Genomic DNA, 16,247 nt, shown 5'->3' with positions numbered 1-16,247 from the left:
ACCTGTGGTATTCGGTCAGTGGGGACCGACACAGCTTAAAGGGGTCCTCTGGGTTGATGTTATGGCAGCTAGATGGAATAACTTCCCAAAGGTGAAGTAGGTCCCCAGTGGTCCCGGTGTATAGATGAGGCTGGTGAGTAGTGCAGTAAAGAATGGAGGACACAGAATTGCAGTCTATTTACCTGGTCTACTGAAGACTTCAGGCAACCGCAGTCCAGGGCATCAGATCACAGGTACAGACAGGGTCTGGCTGGCCTGGAAGTGAATTCAGAGTCCCCTTTACCAGGTGGAGTTAGAAGCCTTCCTTTTAGCGCGGTGATGTTGTAATCCCTTATTGCCTTTGGCTTCTGGCAAGGTTCTCACTATTCTCTCTGTCCTCCATGAAGGTTAGGACACAAACCCGTATGACAGGTGGCTCGAGCCTTTTTATAGGGTCTCTATCATGACCCGGGCTCTATGTGCCACTGTGCTTCCTGGGTATTAGGGCAGACAGATTATGTGTAATCTAGCTGTCCTGCCGCTTTCTGCTGTGCCATCTAGAGTCCGACACAACCTCGGTCTTCCGGCTACCGGAATCTGCGATTGGTCATGGAGGTAGCCCAATGCTGCTATGCTCCCCTGGTGTCTCTCTCCTGGGCTTCGCTCTCCTGCATGCTCACTAAACACTGTTTATCTTTCTCAGTTCTCTTTCCCCAGGAGCTGCAACAACTCTGGCTGCATGGCCCCTTCAGTCCTTCTGACACTCACTGACTGACTGCTCTCTTCTCTGTCCTCCTGATAGACTACTCACTCACTTCCCCTCCAGCCAGAATATATCTAACAAAGTTCCCCTGAAAACCGGGTTCAGAGCTCCCCCTCTGGCCTGGAGTACGAACATGTTGTGTGCTTTGTGATTAACTGATTAAAGGAATCCTTCATCCCTTCCAAGCGTGACATCACTCTCCCTGTGAGGAAAGCAATGCCGCTGTGACAACCAAGAGCCAGGGTTCTCATACCCCCCTGTTAAATCCAGTACTCCCGGACTGGGAAAAGAAAAACAACAATACAGGTTATTAAAAGACATACAAAAATTTTTAAATTCATGTAAACAGGTAAAACAGGTTAATTAATGTAAACTTTGGCTTCCCTTTATGGGAGAAATTAATACTTGAACAATGCTAGAACATATATACATAATTATATAAATAACTTTCAAAAATAGTACCTATCCTATAAACGGTGACTACCCTTACGCGTATACTACTTTACGGCTTTCTTTATTCAAAGTGCAAAACATCAGCTTTATATTCATTTACTAACTCTTACTATACTGCTCAGCATATAACACTATCACTTTATTATACTAGCTCACTAATCACTTTCCTAAAGTGCAAAAAATCTTAACATTTAAAGGTGCAAACGTTTTTCAAGTAATTCAATATTTTAACAGCAGCAACGATGCGAGGGACCCGTCATAAACCCCGAAGGTAGATCTTTGGCAGGCTACAAGGCGTATATCCAGACCCGGTTTTCAGCCACGCCAGACTGTTTTGCTCTTCAGGTCTCAGGAACAAATCAACTTTTTAATGCAACATTAGCAAATATTTCTTTAATGGTTGTTTGTAAAACCAGTAGGAAGAACCTAAAGAGGTGCCAACTATATACAAGAGAGTTTGTGGACCATTCACCAGCCAGGTTAAATGAAACTTTTAAACTTGAACAACTTTAATGTTCAGCAGTCATTATAGTGTCTGGGAACTGTTTATTTCCTTTGCCAGGGTTGCTCCATATGGCGGTTACTTACTGACTGGTAAAAATTCAGGGTCATAGCGTTCCACTGGCATGGCACACCAGGGCAAAGGAATCCTTCATCGCTTCCAAGCGTGACATCACTCTCGCGTAAGGAAAGCAATGCCACTGTGACAACCAGGACCCTGGGGTGTCAAAGAAGCACTCCAGAAAAGGGGTTGTGCCCATGTTAATGGACCTGAACTGTGGACATTGCTAACCTCGAACAGGGAGAAAGACTGTATTTTGTTTTGCTGTTTTGCCCAGAGGGTCATGTTTATTTTTCCCAGCTTGGTTTTTGCTGCCTTTAACCCCTTTACCCCCAAGGGTGGTTTGCACGTTAATGACCAGGCCAATTTTTACAATTCTGACCACTGTCCCTTTATGAGGTTATAACTCCGAAACGCTTCAACGGATCCTGGTGATTCTGACATTGTTTTCTCGTGACATATTGTACTTCATGATAGTGGTAAAATTTCTTTGATAGTACCTGCGTTTATTTGTGAAAAAAACGGAAATTTGGCGAAAATTTTGAAAATTTCGCCATTTTCAAACTTTGAATTTTTATGCAATTAAATCACAGAGATATGTCACACAAAATACTTAATAAGTAACATTTCCCACATGTCTCCTTTACATCAGCATAATTTTGGAACCAATTTTTTTTTTTGTTAGGGAGTTATAAGGGTTAAAAGTTGACCAGCAATTTCTCATTTTTACAACACCATTTTTTTTTAGGGACCACGTCTCATTTGAAGTCATTTTGAGGGGTCTATATGATAGAAAATGCCCAAGTGTGACACCATTCTAAAAACTGCACCCCTCAAGGTGCTCAAAACCACATTCAAGAAGTTTATTAACCCTTCAGGTGTTTAATAGGAATTTTTGGAATGTTTAAATAAAAATGAACATTTAACTTTTTTACACAAAAAATTTACTTCAGCTCCAATTTGTTTTATTTTACCAAGGGTAACAGGAGAAATTGGACCCAAAAAGTTGTTGTCCAATTTGTCCTGAGTACGCTGATACCCCATATGTGGCAGTAAACCACTGTTTTGGCGCATGGGAGAGCTCGGAAGGGAAGGAGCGCTATTTGACTTTTCAATGCAAAATTGACAGGAATTGAGATGGGACGCCATGTTGCGTTTGGAGAGCCACTGATGTGCCTAAACATTGAAACCCCCCACAAGTGACACCATTTTGGAAAGTAGACCCCCTAAGGAACTTATCTGGATGTGTGGTGAGCACTTTGACCCACCAAGTGCTTCACAGAAGTTTATAATGCAGAACCGTAAAAATAAAAAATCATATTTTTTCACAAAAATTATATTTTTGCCCCCAATTTTTTATTTTTCCAAGGGTAAGAGAAGAAATTGGACCTCAAAAGTTGTTGTCCAATTTGTCCTGAGTACGCTGATACCCCATATGTGGCAGTAAACCACTGTTTGGGCGCATGGGAGAGCTCGGAAGGGAAGGAGCGCAGTTTGACTTTTCAATGCAAAATTGACAGAAATTGAGATGGGACGCCATGTTGCGTTTGGAGAGCCACTGATGTGCCTAAACATTGAAACCCCCCACAAGTGACACCATTTTGGAAAGTAGACCCCCTAAGGAACTTATCTAGAGGTGTGGTGAGCACTTTGACCCACCAAGTGCTTCACAGAAGTTTATAATGCAGAACCGTAAAAATAAAAAATCATATTTTTTCACAAAAATTATATTTTTGCCCCCAATTTTTTATTTTTCCAAGGGTAAGAGAAGAAATTGGACCTCAAAAGTTGTTGTCCAATTTGTCCCGAGTACGCTGATACCCCATATGTGGCAGTAAACCACTGTTTGGGCGCATGGGAGAGCTCGGAAGGGAAGGAGCGCCGTTTGACTTTTCAATGCAAAATTGACAGGAATTGAGATGGGACGCCATGTTGCGTTTGGAGAGCCACTGATGTGCCTAAACATTGAAACCCCCCACAAGTGACACCATTTTGGAAAGTAGACCCCCTAAGGAACTTATCTGGATGTGTGGTGAGCACTTTGACCCACCAAGGGCTTCACAGAAGTTTATAATGCAGAGCCATAAAAATAAAACTAAATTTTTTTCCCACAAAAATTATTTTTTAGCCCCCAGTTTTGTATTTTCCCTAGGGTAACAGGAGAAATTGGACCCCAAAAGTTGTTGTCCAATTTGTCCTGAGTACGCTGATACCCCATATGTGGGGGGGAACCACCGTTTGGGCGCATGGGAGGGTTCGGAAGGGAAGGAGCGCCATTTGGAATGCAGACTTAGATGGAATGGTCTGCAGGCGTCACATTGCGTTTGCAGAGCCCCTAATGTACCTAAACAGTAGAAACCCCCCACAAGTGACATCATTTTGGAAAGTAGACCCCCTAAGGAACTCATCTTGATGTGTTGTGAGAGCTTTGAACCCCCAAGTATTTCACTACAGTTTATAACGCAGAGCCATGCAAATAAAAAATATTTTTTTTTCCACAAAAATTATATTTTAGCCCCCAGTTTTGTATTTTTCCAAGGTTAGCAGGAGAAATTGGACCCTAAATGTTGTTGTCCAATTTGTCCTCAGTACGCTGATACCCGATATGTGGGGGGGAACCACCGTTTGGGCGCATGGGAGGGCTCGGAAGGGAAGGAGCATCATTTGGAATGCAGACTTAGATGGATTGGTCTGCAGGCGTCACATTGCGTTTGCAGAGCCCCTAATGTACCTAAACAGTAGAAACCCCCCACAAGTGACCCCATATTGGAAACTAGACCCCTCAATGAACTTATCTAGATGTGTTGTGAGAACTTTGAACCCCCAAGTGTTTCACTACAGTTTATAACGCAGAGCCGTGAAAATAAAAAATCTTTTTGTTTTCCCACAAAAATTATTTTTTAGCCCCCAGTTTTGTATTTTCCCAAGGGTAACAGGAGAAATTGGTCCACAAAAGTTGTTGTCCAATTTGTCCTGAGTACGCTGATACCCCATATGTTGGGGTAAACCCCTGTTTGGGCACACAGAAGAGCTCGGAAGGGAAGGAGCACTGTTTTACTTTTTCAACGCAGAATTGGCTGGAATTGAGATCGGACGCCATGTCGTGTTTGGAGAGCCCCTGATGTGCCGAAACAGTGGAAACCCCCCAATTATAACTGAAACCCTAATCTAAACACACCCCTAACCCTAATTCCAACGGTAACCCTAACCACACCTCTAACCCTGACACACCCCTAACCCTAATCCCAACCCTATTCCCAACTGTAAATGTAATCTAAACCCTAACCCTAACTTTAGCCCCAACCCTAACTGTAGCCCCAACCCTAACCCTAACCCTAGCCCTAACCCTAGCCCTAACCCTAACCCTAACCCTAGCCCTAACCCTAACCCTAGCCCTAACCCTAGCCCTAACCCTAACCCTAGCCCTAACCCTAGCCCTAACCCTAGCCCTAGCCCTAACCCTAGCCCTAACCCTAGCCCTAACCCTAGCCCTAACCCTAGCCCTAACCCTAGCCCTAACCCTAACCCTAGCCCTAACCCTAGCCCTAACCCTAGCCCTAGCCCTAACCCTAGCCCTAACCCTAGCCCTAACCCTAACCCTAATCCTAGCCCTAACCCTAGCCCTAATGGGAAAATGGAAATAAATACATTTTTTTTTATTTTTCCCTAACTAAGGGGGTGATGAAGGGGGGTTTGATTTACTTTTATAGCGAGTTTTTTAGCGGATTTTTATGATTGGCAGCCGTCACACACTGAAAGACCCTTTTTATTGCAAAAAATATTTTTTGCAATACCACATTTTGAGAGCTATAATTTTTCCATATTTTGGTCCACAGAGTCATGTGAGGTCTTGTTTTTTGCGGGACGAGTTGACGTTTTTATTGAAAACATTTTTGGGCACGTGACATTTTTTTATCGCTTTTTATTCCGATTTTTGTGAGGAAGAATGACCAAAAGCCAGCTATTCATGAATTTCTATTGGGGGAGGCGTTTATACCGTTCTGCGTTTGGTAAAATTGATAAATCAGTTTTATTCTTCGGGTCAGTACGATTACAGCGATACCTCATTTATATCATTTTTTTATGGTTTGGTGCTTTTATACGATAAAAACTATTTTACAGAAAAAATAATTATTTTTGCATCGCTTTATTCTCAGGACTATAACTTTTTTATTTTTTTGCTGATGATGCTGTATGGCGGCTCTTTTTTTGCGGGACAATATGACGCTTTCAGCGGTACCATGGTTATTTATATCTGTCCTTTTGATCGCGTGTTATTCCACTTTTTGTTCGGCGGTATGATAATAAAGCGTTGTTTTTTGCCTCGTTTTTTTTTTTTTTTTCTTACGGTGTTTACTGAAGGGGTTAACTAGTGGGACAGTTTTATAGGTCGGGTCGTTACGGACGCGGTGATACTAAATATGTGTACTTTTATTGGTTTTTTTTTTTTATTTAGATGAAGAAATGTATTTATGGGAATAATATTTTTTTTTTTTTTCATTATTTTGGAATATTTTTTTTTATTTTTTTTACACATTTGGAAAATTTTTTTTTTACTTTTTTACTTTGTCCCAGGGGGGACATCACAGATCAGTGATCTGACAGTTTGCACAGCACTCTGTCAGATCACTGATCTGACATGCAGCGCTGCAGCCTTCACAGTGCCTACTCTAAGCAGGCTCTGTGAAGCCACCTCCCTCCCTGCAGGACCCGGATCCGCGGCCATCTTGGATCCGGGGCTCGAGCAGGGAGGGAGGTGAGGAGACCCTCGCAGCAACGCGATCACATCGCGTTGCTGCGGGGGGCTCAGGGAAGCCCGCAGGGAGCCCCCTCCCTGCGCGGTGCTTCCCTGCACCGCCGGCACATCGCGATCATCTTTGATCGCGGTGTGCCAGGGGTTAATGTGCCGGGGGCGGTCCGTGACCGCTCCTGGCACATAGTGCCGGATGTCAGCTGCGATAAGCAGCTGACACCCGGCCGCGATCGGCCGCGCTCCCCCCGTGAGCGCGGCCGATCGGCTATGACGTACTATCCCGTCCAGGGTCAGATAAGCCCAGGGCACCTCGACGGGATAGTACGTCTAAGGTCACAGAGGGGTTAATAAACCAAGCATGTTATTAAAGAGACAGTGTTCTGTTTCTACCTCTGTGTCCAGCTGAGTGAGCCTCTCTACCACACTCCACAGAGAAGCCTATAGAGAAAACATGACCCCAAACCACACAATTCAGCAACATCTTTAGATGTGCAGTGGATGCAATTTTCATGAAATCACATCCACTTTGCTTGGACAGTTAAACACAACAAAATTTCTGTGCACAAAAGTAGCAGAAAAGAAATATAACATTTACGCTACATGTGAGCATGACGTAAATATCCAAGCAACGTGGATGTTATTTCATGAAAACTCTGCCCTCTGTTCGTCTAAAGACACTGCTTACGTTGGAGCTACAGTATGTCCATTAAGGCTCTATTTTACTGCTCTGTTGTCTGCTTGATACTTTGGGCTGATTTAACCCCTCTCTTGACTGCTGACCTTTTCTTATGGCTTTATGTAGCTATTGGCCACTTTCTTAACTTTATTCATGCCTGTTTATTTTGATTTTGCACACTTCCATTTGACTTTGATTCATCTTTACAACTACTCTACTGCCAAATTGCTCCACCAGCCAGCAGCTACTCCATGGATTAAAACCTGTGGGCTTGTGTCTCAAATGCCATATTCCTGAAACAGGGTGAAGAATAGTGATGAACGAGCACCTTATCCAAGCACGTTCACCCATCACTCGTGAACATCAAAGCGTTCAATGGGATCTTGAAAGCAGGGTGGCAAGTGTCAAGACTTTCTGTGAAAGCTCTATTATGAGTCACAAAGACCCCAAAACAGTTCTTGTAACACTCAATTAAAAATGTGCTATTTCAGCAGTTTGTCCAAATGGCACCTAGAATCCGTTACATAATATTCATAATCTAAAAGAAAAGCAAATGTTTTTAGATGCTTTCACCCCTTCCTACCTCACCTGGTTGGGGCCTTTGTGACCAAACCCCATTTTTCACATTTGAAGTGTCACTTTATGTGGTGTTAACTTTGGAATGTTTCTACATATCCCAGGGATTCTGAGAATGTTTGTTTTTCTTTTCATGACACATTGCACCTTATGTTATTGATAAACTTAGGTGGATGCGTTTTGTTTTTATGAAAATTTCTGAAATTTGCCAAAAGTGTAGAAAAATTATTATTATTATAGACAATTAGACAATTTTTCTATTTATATACCACTAAAACAGTTTAGTCATGCCACATAAAATAGTTGACAAATAACATTCAGGTAGGTATCATTTTTTTGAATGATTTAGAATTTTAAAAAATTTTCATATTTTCAATGAAGTTTCCAAAATTTATATTTTTAGAGACCTATCCACATTTGAAGTCACTTTGAGGGACCTATGTATTTTAAAGTGATCCAATTTTAAGCCACTCACGCCTCAAAGTATTTAAAACCTCATTCACAAAATTTGCTAAACCTTCAAGTGCTTCCCAGTAATAAGTGCAAAAAATGGAATTAAGTATTTAAAGGGAACCTGTCAGCAGGATTGTGCTAAGTAACCTACTCAATGTCAGGTCGGTGTCGTTATACTGATTAAAATGATACCTGGTGATGAAATCTGTCTTGTGGTTGTTGTGTAATCTTTATTTTCAGTTATTGAGATTTTCTTGCTTCTGGGTGGCCTGTGGGTGGGGCTGTGGGCGGGGCTCTGCTTACATATTCATCTGCATGGCTTATGACAGGTCACTGATCCCTCACTGACCTGCCCCCTATTTTACATACTGCATAAAATATTGTGGGATTACAAAAAAAAAATTTACATTCATCAAAATGGCTCTGGTTTAGTTCTCTGAGTGCTGAGCTCTCTATAACCCCGCCTACACCACTGATTGGCAGCTCTCTGCATACACTGTGAATAGAAAGAAAGCTGTCAATCAGTAGTGGGGGCGGGGTTATACAGAGTTCATGAATACGGAGGACTACCTGGCAGCAGGTTTACTAGTCCTCCAGTGATAATCTCCTACTGATAAAACTGTAATTGTATCTAAACAACACTAAGAAGTCCAATAAATGGCACATACCTGGACTCAGGGTCTCTGGCTTTACATCATGCTGCTCTCACATTAGGTGGCAACAAGCTGGTGACCAATTCCCTTTAAACTATCACACCATGCGATCACATCACAGGCTGGAAGTAAAAACACACATACTCATCAGCGCGCGTTAAATGCCACTGTCGGAGATTGACAGCAGCATTTAACAGGGTAACAATTGCAGGGGGAGCTCCGCTTCACCAGTGATTATTAGTGGCAGGTCTTGGCTGTAACACTCTGGCATCGCCATCGTTGCATGAGCCCACCTTATACACCCGCTTTTGACTTGCGCCGTATATATACGGCGCATGTCGTGAAAGGGTTATTAATAATAATAATAATAAAAAATGATAATATAAAATGATTAATAATAATAAACTGTCATAGTGATGATGATGATGGATAAATACATTCTTCAGTTTCTCCATCTCATACTAGAGTCACTCAGTTAATTAATTGTATGTTGCTTTGCTAGTCACAGGGGACAATTCCCTCAATTATCGCTTCTCGATTAAGTACATGTTTTCTTTAAACCATCCCTATGGACTGATAACACACAAGGGTTTAATTAACATTTCGGAATGAGTAAAGAAACATTAGTTTGATTCTATTTTCTTTAATATACATTCTGCACATGCGTGCCGATGTTTGTCTGTCTGTACTAAATGCAAGCAAATGATGTAAAAGTTAGAAACGCGCAATAGAGCTGAATGGCGACCAATTGTTTCCTTTATTCAATAATAATTGGGTTTTTATTACATTTCTGTTAGATTGATGACAAGATAAAAACCGCATATAAAGTAGCAGGTTAAACATATCAGAGCTGGTCGATCTCGACTATGATATTTCATCAGGATTAACCATCAATGTGTGCCGGGGGCTGAATCTGGAGAGATTTTACATGTTGGATTTCGACATGCTTGTTAGAAGGGAACACTCCAGTGAGACGCGTCGGTCGTTTTTCTTTCAATAATTTACATAAATTTTGAAACCACACAGAGGCGCATTACGCTTATTGGTAACAGTATTTCTAAGTGGTACACAATGCTTGGTGGTTACATAGACACTTGGTGAGAGTTCACCAGTTTCAGAACTTTAACTTTTCTTGGAAATAGCCTAACGAATCCTGATCCCCACTGTTGTGAATTCTGCTTTTTGGCTCCCTCCAGTGGTTGTAGGTGGTAATGCAGTTGTCCCTGGGCTGCAGTCTTGGACAGGTGTATCTGCTGATTGCAATTCTGACTGGGGTATGTAGGTTTGCAGGACTCATTAGTCCTTGCCAGTTGTCAATGTTTCTTGGGAAGTGTTGGACCTCTGTCTGGCTTCTCCTGCTTAGCTGCCAATTCAGCAAATATAAGTGTCTGTTTCTATTTCTATGGCACACAAGCTGTGTGCTTGTTTTTTTGATTGTATTCCTGCTCTGTGTGTAGGAGTCTCTGAAGTTGCAGATATACGTTCCACGTCTTTAGTTAGATGGAGGAATTTTTTGTATAATCTGCTGGGGATATTTTTGGAAGGGTTTTAATACTGACCACACAGAACTCTGTCCTATCCTTTCCTATTTTAGCTAGAGTGGCCTCTTGTGCTAAACCCTGTTTTCTGACTGTGTGTGTGTCTTTCCTCTCCTACTCACAGCCAATATTTGTGGGGGGCTGCCTATCCTTTGGGGTTCTGCTCTGAGGCAAGGTAGTATTCCTATTTCCATCTTTAGGGGTATTTAGTCCTCCAGCTGTGACGAGGTGTCTAGGGCTTGTTAGGTACACCCCACGGCTACTTATAGTTGTGGTGTTAAGATCAGGATTTGCGGTCACTATAGTTACCACCTACTCCAGTGAAAGTTTTCATGCTGCTTAAAGGTCACCGGATCATAACAGTACAACTGGCCTATAATGAGTTAAATGCATCTCAAAAGAAGGGAAGAAAGGTGTTGTTGAGCCATTTTTTTTCTTCAGTCTGCTTTATCTTCTCTTCCCTCTTTATCTCTGGGTGGCTGAGGAGCCTTGTGCAAGCATGGATGTTCAGGAATTAGTTTCTCGTGTAGACCAGCTTGCTGCTAGGGTACAGGGTATTTCTGATTATATTGTTCAAACTCCTGTTTTAGAGCCGAAGATTCCTACTCCTGATTTGTTTTTTGGTGACAGGTCCAAATTTTTGAGTTTTAAAAACAACTGTAAACTATTTTTTGCTCTGAGACCTCGATCCTCTGGTGATTCCATTCAGCAGGTTAAAATCGTCATCTCCCTGCTGCGTGGCGACCCGCAGGATTAGACGTTTTCCCTGGAATCTGGGATTCCGGCTTTGCTTAATGTGGACTCCTTTTTTCAGGCTTTAGGATTATTATATGATGAACCTAATTCTGTGGATCAAGCTGAGAAGACCTTGTTGGCCCTGTCTCAGGGTCAAGAGGCGGCAGAATTGTATTGTCAGAAATTCAGAAAATGGTCTGTGTTGACTAAATGGAATAATGATGCTTTGGCGGCAATTTTCAGAAAGGGTCTTTCTGAATCCGTTAAAGATGTTATGGTGGGGTTTCCCACGCCTTCTGGTCTGAGTGATTCTATGTCTCTGGCCATTCAGATTGACCGGCGCTTGCAGGAGCGCAGAACTGTGCGCACTGTGGCGTTGTCCTCAGAGCAGATTCCTGAGCCAATGCAGTGTGATAGGATTCTGTCTAGAACGGAACGACAAGGATTCAGATGTCAGAATGGGTTGTGTTATTATTGTGGCGACGCTTCTCATGTCATTTCAGTCTGCCCTAAGCGGACAAAGAGGATCGCTAGTTCATTTACCATCAGTACTGTACAGCCTAAATTTCTGTTATCTGTGTCCTTGATCTGCTCATTGTCATCATTTTTTGTCATGGCGTTTGTGGATTCAGGCGCCGCCTTGAACTTAATGGACTTTGAGTTTTCCAGGCGTTGTGGTTTTCCCTTGCAGCCTTTGCAGAACCCTATTACTTTAAGGGGCATTTTTTGCTACACCCTTGGCTAAAACTAAACCCCAGTTTTGGACAGAGGTGACCATGCGCATGGCGCCAGCCCATCAGGAAGATTGTCAATTTCTGGTGTTGCATAATTTGCATGATGCTATCGTGCTGTGTTTTCCGTGGTTGCAGGTACATAATCCTGTGTTGGATTGGAAGTCCATGTCTGTGACTAGTTGGGGTTTGCAGGGGGTTCATAATGATGTTCCTTTGATGTCAATTTCCTCTTCTTCCTCTTCTGAAATTCCAGAATTTTTGTCTGATTTTCAGGATGTATTCGATGAGCCCAAGTCCAGTTTCCTTCCACCGCACAGGGACTGCGATTGTGCTATTGACTTGATTCCAGGCTGTAAGTTTCCTAAGGGTCGACTTTTCAACCTGTCTGTGCCTGAACATACCGCCATGCGGAGCTATATTAAGGAGTCTTTGGAGAAAGGGCATATTCGGCCATCTTCTTCACCGTTGGGAGCGGGGTTCTTTTTTGTTGCTAAAAAAGATGGGTCCTTGAGTCCCTGTATTGATTATCGCCTCTTGAATAATATCACTGTCAAGTTTCAATACCCTTTACCTTTGCTTACCGATTTGTTTGCTAGGATTAAGGGAGCTAGTTGGTTTACGAAGATTGATCTTCGGGGGGCATATAATCTTGTTCGTATTAAGCAGGGTGATGAATGGAAAACTGCATTTAACATGCCCGAAGGCCATTTTGAATACCTTGAGATGCCATTCGGGCTCACTAATGCTCCATCTGTTTTTCAGTCCTTCATGCATGATATTTTCCGGACTTATATTGATAAGTTCTTGATTGTATATTTGGACAATATTTTAATTTTTTCCGATGATTGGGAGTCTCATGTGGAACAGGTCAGGATGGTATTTCAGATCCTTCGTGACAATGCCCTGTTTGTGAAAGGGTCTAAGTGTCTCTTTGGGGTGCAGAAGGTTTCTTTTTTGGGCTTTATTTTTTCTCCCTCGTCTATAGAGAGATGGATCCGGTTAAGGTTCAGGCATTCATGATTGGATTCAGCCCACATCCGTGAAGAGCCTTCAGAAATTTTTGCATTTTGCAAATTTTTATCGCCGTTTCATTGCTAATTTTTCCAGTGTGGTTAAACCCTTGACCGATTTGACAAAGAAAGGCGCTGATGTGGCGAATTGGTCCTCTGCGGCTGTCTCTGCCTTTCAGGAGCTTAAACGTCGATTTTCTTCTGCTCCGGTGTTGCGCCAACCGGTTGTTTCTCATCCTTTTCAGGTTGAGGTTGACGCTTCTGAGATTGGGGCAGGGGCCGTTTTGTCTCAGAGGGATCCTGTTGGTTCCTTAATGAAACCGTGTGCCTTCTTTTCCCGTAAGTTTTCGCCTGCTGAACGCAATTGTGATGTCGGCAATCGGGAGTTGTTGGCTATGAAGTGGGCGTTTGAGGAGTGGCGACATTGGCTTGAGGGAGCTAAGCACCGTATTGTGGTCTTGACCGATCATAAGAATTTGATTTACCTCGAGTCTGCCAAACGGTTGAATCCTAGACAGGCTCGATGGTCTTTGTTTTTTTCCCATTTTGATTTCGTGGTCTCGTACCTTCCGGGTTCTAAGAACATTAAGGCTGATGCCCTCTCTAGGAGTTTTTTGCCTGATTCTCCTGAGGTCTTAGAACCGGTCGGTATTCTGAAAGAAGGGGTGGTCCTTTCTGCCATTTCCCCTGATTTACGACGGGTTCTTCAGGAATTTCAGGCTGACAAACCTGACCGCTGTCCTGTGGGGAAACTGTTTGTTCCTGACAGATGGAATAGTAGAGTGATTTCTGAGGTTCACTGTTCCGTGTTGGCTGGTCATCCTGGCATTCGTGGTACCAGAGACTTGGTTGGTAGGTCCTTTTGGTGGCCTTCTTTGTCGCGTGATGTGCATTCTTTTGTGCAGTCCTGTGGGACGTGTGCGCGGGCCAAGCCTTGTTGTTCCCGTGCTAGTGGGTTGCTTTTGCCATTGCCGGTCCCTGAGAGGCCCTGGATGCATTTTTCTATGGATTTTATTTCCGATCTTCCGTTTTCCCAGAGGATGTCGGTTATCTGGGTTGTTTGTGACCGGTTCTCTAAGATGGTTCATTTGGTGCCTTTGCCTAAATTGCCTTCCTCTTCGGATTTGGTTCCGTTGTTTTTTCAGCATGTGGTCCATTTGCATGGTATTCCGGAGAATATTGTGTCCGACAGAGGTTCCCAGTTTGTTTCTAGGTTTTGGCGGGCCTTTTGTGCTAGGCTGGGCATTGATTTGTCTTTTTCTCCTGCGTTTCATCCTCAGACAAATGGTCCCACCGAGCGAACTAATCAGACTTTGGAGACTTATTTGAGATGCTTTGTGTCTGCTGATCAGGATGATTGGGTGGCTTTCTTGCCATTGGCCGAGTTTGCCCTTAATAATCGAGCTAGTTCGGCTACTTTGGTTTCGCCTTTCTTTTGTAATTTTGGTTTTCATCCTCGTTTTTCTTCTGGGCAGGTTGAGCCTTCTGATTGTCCTGGTGTGGATTCTGTGGTTGACAGGTTGCAGCAGATTTGGGCTCATGTGGTGGACAATTTGGTGTTGTCCCAGGCTCAACGTTTTGCTAACCGTCGTCGGTGTGTTGGTTCCCGGCTTCGGGTTGGGGATCTGGTCTGGTTGTCTTTCCGTCATGTTCCTATGAAGGTTTCTTCTCCTAAGTTTAAGCCTCAGTTTATTGGTCCTTATAGAATTTCTGAGATTATTAATCCGGTGTCTTTTCGACTGGCGCTTCCGGCCTCTTTTGCGAAACATAATGTCTTCCATAGATCTTTATTGCAGAAATATGTGGAGCCCGTTGTTCCCTCTGTTGATCCTCCGACCCCTGTGTTGGTTGATGGGGAGTTGGAATATGGTGTTGAGAAGATTTTGGATTACCGTTTTTCGAGGCGGAAGCTCCAGTACCTTGTCAAATGGAAGGGTTATGGCCAGGAGGATAATTCTTGGGTTTTTGCCTCTGATGTCCATGCCGCTGATTTGGTTTGTGCCTTTCATCTGGCTCATCCTGATCGGCCTGGGGGCTCTGGTGAGGGTTCGGTGACCCCTCCTCAAGGGGGGGTACTGTTGTGAATTCTGCTTTTGGGCTCCCTCCGGTGGTTGTAGGTGGTAATGCAGTTGTCCCTGGGCTGCAGTCTTGGACAGGTGTATCTGCTGATTGCAATTCTGACTGGGGCATTTAGGTTTTCAGGACTCATTAGTCCTTGCCAGTTGTCAATGTTTCTTGGGAAGTGTTGGACCTCTGTCTGGCTTCTCCTGCTTAGCTGCCAATTCAGCAAAAATAAGTGTCTGTTTCTTTTTCTATGGCACACAAGCTGTGTGCTTGTTTTTTTTTATTGTATTCCTGCTCTGTGTGTAGGAGTCTCTGGAGTTGCAGATATACGTTCCACGTCTTTAGTTAGATGGAGGAATCTTTTGTATAATCTGCTGTGGATATTTTTGGAAGGGTTTTAATACTGACCGCACAGAACTCTGTCCTATCCTTTCCTATTTTAGCTAGAGTGGCCTCTTGTGCTAAACCCTGTTTTCTGACTATGTGTGTGTCTTTCCTCTCCTACTCACAGCCAATATTTGTGGGGGGCTGCCTATCCTTTGGGGTTCTGCTCTGAGGCAAGGTAGTATTCCTATTTCCATCTTTAGGGGTATTTAGTCCTCCGGCTGTGACGAGGTGTCTAGGGCTTGTTAGGTACACCCCACGGCTACTTCTAGTTGTTGTGTTAAGATCAGGATTTGCGGTCAGTATAGTTACCACCTACTCCAGTGAAAGTTTTCATGCTGCTCCAAGGTCACCGGATCATAACACCCCACCACATATCCCCAATAGGGTAACATCACAAGTTAGCCAATAGCTTCTGCTTGAGCTTCCTGTGGTTCTGCTGCTCTTTACAACATCCGCTTTTTCACAATGGATTATTTTCGGACACTCATACTCAGCAGTGAATGGCCCCTGACTGCAGATGCTCCAGACAGTTTGAGTCCAAGTCTTTGTTTTTTTTGGTAAATTGTCTTCTTTAAATGTAATCTGTCAGTAGATATTTGCTACACCACGAGAGCAGCATGATGTAGAAACAGAGACTCGAATTCCAGTGATGTGTCACTTACTTTACTGGGTGCTGCTTCTTTTGATTAAAAACTGTTTTATACCAAAACTAAATATTAAAACAGAAAAAAAAATGAGCCGGAGCACAAGTTGGAAAATGTGCAAAGTGTAAGCGCACGTTCACGCTGTGGCCATTTCACAGTCAAAACCCAAGAAGAAGACAAAATGAGAAAATGCCCTATAGAAAGTAAGTAAATTAAGATTAATAGCACATGCAAATAACGTTGGGTACTAAGTTATCACTATTTTGA

This window comes from Ranitomeya imitator, chromosome 10 (assembly GCF_032444005.1).
Source record: "Ranitomeya imitator isolate aRanImi1 chromosome 10, aRanImi1.pri, whole genome shotgun sequence".
NCBI classification, from domain to species: Eukaryota; Metazoa; Chordata; class Amphibia; order Anura; family Dendrobatidae; genus Ranitomeya; species Ranitomeya imitator.
The sequence above is the reverse complement of the archived record's forward strand: the minus strand, read 5'-3'. Positions refer to the sequence as shown.